Raw genomic sequence first — 7,061 nt, 5'->3', positions numbered from 1 at the left:
CTCAGTTAAAAGAAAATTTAATGTGAAAGAAAAAAGCAAAAGTTTATCGTTTTATGTAAGTACGAATTTTGTGAATAAATCACATAACCTAACTTTTTTTTTTTTTTTTTTTTTTTTCAATCTCAAAAAGTTGCATGCGCGAACGATAAATTTTCAATTCGTTGGAAAATAATTGTGGTTCTGAAAAGAACCGATTTTTTTTTTCTTCTTTTAACACCTTCGAAGATGAAGAATTTGTTAATTCTAGATGGTCGGATCGGATGGATGGATGGATGGATGGAGGAAATTTAAGCCCTCTCGCCACGAATGCGTCTCGCCAATTGGATGTCTTTCGGCATGATGGTGACACGTTTGGCGTGGATGGCGCACAAGTTGGTGTCTTCGAAGAGGCCGACGAGATAAGCCTCGCTGGCTTCTTGAAGTGCCATCACGGCCGAACTTTGGAAACGGAGATCGGTCTTGAAATCTTGGGCGATCTCTCGGACGAGACGTTGGAAAGGCAGCTTGCGGATCAAAAGTTCAGTGCTCTTTTGATAACGACGAATCTCACGAAGGGCGACCGTACCGGGCCTGTAACGGTGAGGTTTCTTGACACCTCCGGTGGCGGGAGCGCTTTTTCTGGCCGCCTTCGTGGCCAACTGTTTTCTAGGTGCCTTGCCACCGGTAGATTTACGAGCCGTCTGTTTAGTTCTCGCCATCTCGGATATCGGATGAATCAAATGAAAAGAATTAACGTAGGTAGTGGCTTGCTTGCTTGCTTCGACCGAACGACCGACCGTACGTACGAACGTTCGAAAGTCAACTGAAAATTTTCGTCGCGCCAACGGCCGTTTTATAAACTCGATGAGTCATACGGCGACGCCATTGGTGGATTCGTTTTTAACGCGAGGTGGAGCTGCCGTAACTTATAAATAGTCCCGCGGAATGAAATTTTGACGTTAGTTCCATAACGAACTTGGTCGAAGCTACGTCGTTTTGTACGAAGAATTTCCTAATTTTATCAAGATGACCGGTCGTGGTAAAGGTGGCAAAGGATTGGGAAAAGGTGGCGCCAAACGTCATCGCAAAGTTCTACGCGATAACATCCAAGGTATAACGAAACCGGCGATCAGAAGATTGGCTCGTCGTGGTGGTGTGAAACGTATTTCCGGTCTCATCTACGAAGAAACCAGAGGTGTGTTGAAGGTCTTCCTCGAGAACGTCATCCGTGACGCCGTAACTTACACCGAACACGCAAAACGTAAGACCGTCACCGCCATGGACGTCGTCTACGCCCTGAAACGTCAAGGTCGTACCCTTTACGGTTTCGGCGGTTAATTTTATCATTTTATGACGTGTATCCGCATCCTCAGAGGAATAACAACAAACCCCCCGCAGGCAAGCAAACAAACAAACAAAAAAAAACGGTTCTTTTCAGAACCACAAAATAAATCAAACGAATTAAATATGTTGCTCAATTGTGTGTTTGTCTTCAAATCGAAATGAAAATCGTACGGAGTGAGTGATCATTTTAATTTGTGATCCAGGCGGCGACTTTGACAATTTTGACAGCAGTTTTAGGTTAGAATGACCATCGTTAAAAGAACGTTTTTGCCACGAAGAGTATATTTGAGGTTATGTCCAATATGGGGTAGAGTTACTCTCCTCAGACGTGACTTGAAACAAAATCTCATAGCAAATAAAACGATTGATTGTAGTATTACGGCTCACCGCTGACGACTGCTGCTGCAAGAAATTATCGAGACGGAGAGCACGTATAGGCGACCGGTGTGTGTGTGTATGTTCTTAACAGATTAATGTGCGAAATGTGAAGAAATTTACGACGAATCGGAATGTTTCTTGAATTAGATAATCAATAAATTATTATAGATAGAGTTGTCGAGTTCGTGCTTTAGTCGGGCATTGAATTTTTCTAAAAATTACGATGAAAAGTCGTAAAAATCATCTTTCTTGGTTGAATGTAATCGAAAATCTTCCGTTCAGTCTACGCTCGTATAATGAATTAATTGATCGGTTTAACTTTAAAATATCTAAAAGACTTTTTAACATGATTCTCATAGGTTGTTGTATTTTGGCGAAAAAATCAATTCGTTCGAGTTGAATTTTTGGCCCTGAGAAGGGCCGATGTGAAGATGGTTTTTATAAAAGTTTTTGTTTTTCGTTCGAGATGACGGCGGCGAAGAATTAAATTTAAGGCTTCTTTTCGGTCTTCTTGGGCAACAACACCGCCTGGATGTTGGGCAAGACACCGCCTTGGGCGATGGTAACGCCGGAAAGGAGCTTGTTTAACTCCTCGTCGTTCCTTATAGCCAATTGAAGATGTCTCGGAATGATACGGGTTTTCTTGTTATCTCTGGCGGCGTTTCCTGCCAATTCGAGAACTTCGGCGGCTAGATATTCCATTACGGCCGCCAAATAAACGGGAGCACCTGCACCCACTCTTTCGGCGTAGTTTCCTTTACGCAGAAGACGATGAATTCTGCCGACGGGAAACTGAAGTCCGGCACGACTGGAACGAGACTTCGCCTTTCCCTTCACTTTACCTCCTTTTCCTCTTCCGGACATGTTGTTATACGATATAAACAGCAAAACACCTACTGCGACTGACACGAAGCGCACTGACAAACGTACGGCTTGAAATAAATGCCGAACGCGGCGAAGGCTAGAAATTTATATGGTCGGTACAGCGCCATCTCGTTAGGGCAATGGTCGAACGACGAACTAAGGCGGAGCGCCTGTTTGTCGCTCGCTCGTTATAAATAGAGGGATTTTAGGTGTGCGGCGTTTTAGATCGAGTATACTCGTCGTAACGTGCACGTCGTGTCTGTCTCGTTTTCTGTTTTTAAACGTTTTTTTAACTCGACGACTAGAAGAGAATGCCACCCAAGACCAGCGGTAAGGCGGCCAAGAAGGCCGGAAAAGCTCAAAAGAACATCTCGAAGAGCGACAAGAAAAAGAAGCGCAGGAGGAAGGAGAGTTACGCCATCTACATTTACAAGGTGTTGAAGCAGGTCCATCCCGATACCGGTATCTCCAGCAAGGCTATGTCTATCATGAACAGTTTCGTGAACGACATCTTCGAACGTATAGCTGCTGAAGCCAGTCGCCTCGCTCATTACAACAAACGTTCGACCATAACCAGCAGGGAGATCCAGACGGCGGTGCGTCTTCTTTTGCCCGGTGAATTGGCGAAGCACGCCGTTTCTGAAGGAACCAAGGCCGTCACCAAATACACCAGTTCAAAATAAATCCTCCTCGAGCAGCTTGGAAGTTGGTTGGAAAAAAAAGAAAAAAAATCGGTTCTTTTCAGAACCACAAATTCAACTCGAACGAATTAAAAATTTTCGTCTTCATACTATATAAGTTCCTGAGAGAAAATATAAATAGTGAAAAATATATTTAAAAAAAGTTTGACATCAGAAATGTTAATAAAAAAAGAAAAGAGTAGAGACAACGGCACGCGGTGTTCCCAAGCGGTCACCCATCCAAGTACTGACCGCGCCCGACGTTGCTTGACTTCGGTGATCGGACGAGAACCAAATTTTTTCAAATTCAACAGGATTTTTATTCGGTTGAAGTTACGCATGCAATCACTAAGATAATACATATCACACTTAAGATTAACTTATGCTAATGTGTGGCGCTGATGCCTTAACCTAGCCTACATTTATTATACAATCTAAGATATTACATTTATTTTATGGCTCACCGGCAACCTTGGTTGCATACATTTGTGGTGTTTAGCCTACTTATCGGTTACCTTAATTTAGGGAAAATGAAATTTTAGTAAAAACCCTAACCTTATTATCTACTATGTACAAAGGATATTTAAAAAACTATTTACAGTGTTGACCTCAAAGAGGTCTTGGGACTTCCGGTCCGGTTTCTGTTTCCAGGGAGCTCCTGGGCTCCTGGTGCGGTATGGTCTAGTGGTGAGGTTTCAGGGGGCTCCGGGGACTCCTGATCCTCGGATTGATGTTCCAGGGGGCTCCTGGACTCCTGTTCCGATATGGTCAGTGGCTGGTCGATTGCCGTTTACGGTTCTTCTTCCGCTGCCTTTTGCCTGTAACAAAATTCAGCGGATTATCCGGTCTAGATTGGGGACACCCGAGTGCGGGAACTTGTGAGTTCCTGCTGGGTGTTTGAGGGATTGTTTGAGAAGAGGTACGTGCCGCACCTGCTTCTCGTAGAATTTATCGGAAAGGGAATGGATGTAATGGTGTAGGAGTGGAAGATTCGCGTCCTGATGAAGTTGACGGAGCGGAGTGTATCTGTCTGCGTTAAGAGCAAGTCTTAAGCATTTATTTTGAAATCTTTGCAAAGGAATTAGTGGAGTGTGTGGTTTGTGCCGGTAGATGGGCGCTGCGTATGTTATGATGGGGCGTAAGATGCATTTGTACAGAAGCAACTTATTTTTCGTGTTTAGATAGTTGTTTTTGACCAACAATGGGTACAATTGCTTGAGGACGGCTTCACCTTTTTGTCTCGTTTTCTTTATGTGTTCATTTAAGTTTAGCCTTTTGTCTAGGGTGACTCCTAGATATTTCACAGAGTTCTTAATTTCAATTTCACTGTCCCCTACCTTTAGTTTTTTATTGATCTTTAGCCCGGTGAATCTTTTTGCAAAAATGACGGTTTCCGTTTTGTCCGCGTTGAGTTTAATCTTCCATTTCGCGTAGAATTTCTCGAGTTGATTAATGTGGATCTGAACTTGTTTGAGTGCGACCTGACCCGAATGAGACTTAGCGTAGATGGCGGTGTCATCCGCGTACAAAGCTAAATTGGTTTGTGCGAATTTAGTGATGTCATGTATGTAAATATTAAATAGTATTGGCCCAAGCACTGAGCCTTGTGGGACTCCCGCATTTATTGATTTCATTTCCGACTTTTCGCCTTCTACCTTTACTCTGAACTTTCTCTCTGTTAAGTACGAGTTTATTAATTTAGTAATGTGCGTCGGGAACTTCAATTGAATCATTTTGTAAATTAGTCCTTTTGTCCAGACTTTATCAAATGCTTTTTCAATATCAAGACATGTCATTGCTGTTATGCTTTTCGTGTTGTAATTATTGGTTATGTCATTTATTAGTCTGAGGACTTGCTGTGTGGTATTATGTCGTTCCCGAAAACCAAATTGCTCTGGCGGTAAAATTTTGTTTTCTTTAATGTGCTTATTAATTCGTTTTTGGATTACCTTTTCCGCAACTTTTGAAATTGTTGGTAGAAGGCTAATTGGTCTGTATGCGTTTGGTGCATTGGGGTTTTTCCCCGGTTTCAAAATGGGGATGACATCTGCTACTTTAAGTTTTTCCGGGAAGATACAAAGATTAAGCATGGCATTTATTATATTCGTTAGTTGTTTTACAGCTTTCGCTGTAAGATTTTTCAGTATTCTGTTTTCTATGCCGTCATTTCCCGGGGCTTTGTTATTCGGTAAAGTGCTTATGATTTTTGCGATTTCTGTGGGTTTGACGGCCGTAGGCGCGTCTATCTGGGAATTGTCACTATTGAAAGAGTTTACTGTTTCAATTATTTCTATTTGTTCGGGTGTGTTGTGATTATCACTTGTGTGGATCGTTTCATAATATGTTGCCAGTGTGTTTGCTTTTTCCACATTATTAAATGCTATGTTGTTATTGGATTTAAGGATAGAGATGGGGGTAAATCGTCTTTTGAGAGCTTTTGTCATTTTCCATAGAGAATTATCGTGCGGATTTAATTTGCCAAGTTTTGTTTCCCATTTGTTCTGTCTGAATTCTTTTATTTCTTGTTTAATTTCTCTGGATAATTCAGATGCTTGGTTTTTGAAAAATGGGTCTCGTGTTCTTTGGTACAGTTTTCTGATTCGGTTCTTGAGTTTTATTTTCTCTATGGTTGCTTTCGGAATTTCGTCTCGAAAAGGATTTATTGTTTTCGTCGTCGTGACTTGGTCTTTGGCCTTCTGGATGGCCTTAATGAACAGTTCAATCTGTTCATCAAGATCATCTTTCGTGCCAATGATTTCCGTCAGTTCAACATGTCTGTCAAGGGTTTTGCGGAAGAGGGGCCAGTTGGTTTGTTTATAGGAATTGATTTGGATTGTTTTGTCTTTGATTGTCATGTCAGGAATCTCAAGAATCACAGGATTGTGATCCGAGTTGAGTGCGGTCACTGATCTGGGTTCTGAGATTACCATGTTTTTCGTGATTGTCAAGTCAATGTAGGTAGGTGTCATGCCGTTAATTGGGAAATGAGTTGGATCAGCAGTTCTGTTAATTATCAAGCTTGTGTTTTCTACGTAATTGTAGAGCCTGAACCCGTTACTATTGTTTGCGTGACAACCCCAGCTTGTGTGTCTCGCATTGAAGTCCCCGAGAATTAATTGCTTTCTTCCCAGATTATTAATTATGTCTAAATCCGCGTCCCTAATTGAGTTGATTGGTCGGTTGTAAACTGATGTTATGAAAATGTTGTTCTCGATCTTAATCGTTAGGGTTTCGAGGAATCTTACATTTGGGGTGGGAATGTGTTCAAAGGGGACGTCATTACGGATTAGGAGAGCAACCCCACCTCCCCTAATGACATCCGTTCTGTCCTTTCTGAGAACCGTGTAATTGGTGAATTTAAGCCGATCTTTACTTTTGAGACGCGTTTCGCTAATTGCCATAATGTGAATTCCACCATTTTTAATAAAGTTCAATAATTCCGCAGCTTTTTCATGCAGACCGTTTGCGTTCCAGTGAACTATCGTCAATTTACAGCTCATAGCCAGCGTCTCCCATTTTGGATAGAACGTCTATGCAGACGAACAGCTTTTCTTGTTGAGACTGGCATTTTTCAAGTGCATTGTTCAGTTCTTTAAGTATTATGAGCAAATTTTTCATATTTACATTTTTGTTCAGCCTGGAAATTTCGGCGTTTATTTTACAAAATTCTGTCATGCTGCTTGTTTCTGGAATTTTCGTTTTGGTTGGTGTTTGCCTTGTTAAAATTGGCGAATTTGCTGCGCTCGTTGAAGGCGTCGGCAGAGGCGGAAATGATTTATCGGTAAAAACAATGGACTCACCTGTTGGTTTCTTTGG

This window comes from Gnatocerus cornutus, unplaced genomic scaffold (assembly GCF_029298725.1).
Source record: "Gnatocerus cornutus isolate USDA-ARS CGAHR unplaced genomic scaffold, icGnaCorn1.1 ctg00000400.1, whole genome shotgun sequence".
Classification (NCBI taxonomy): domain Eukaryota; kingdom Metazoa; phylum Arthropoda; class Insecta; order Coleoptera; family Tenebrionidae; genus Gnatocerus; species Gnatocerus cornutus.
Note: the sequence above shows the minus strand (reverse complement) of the source record.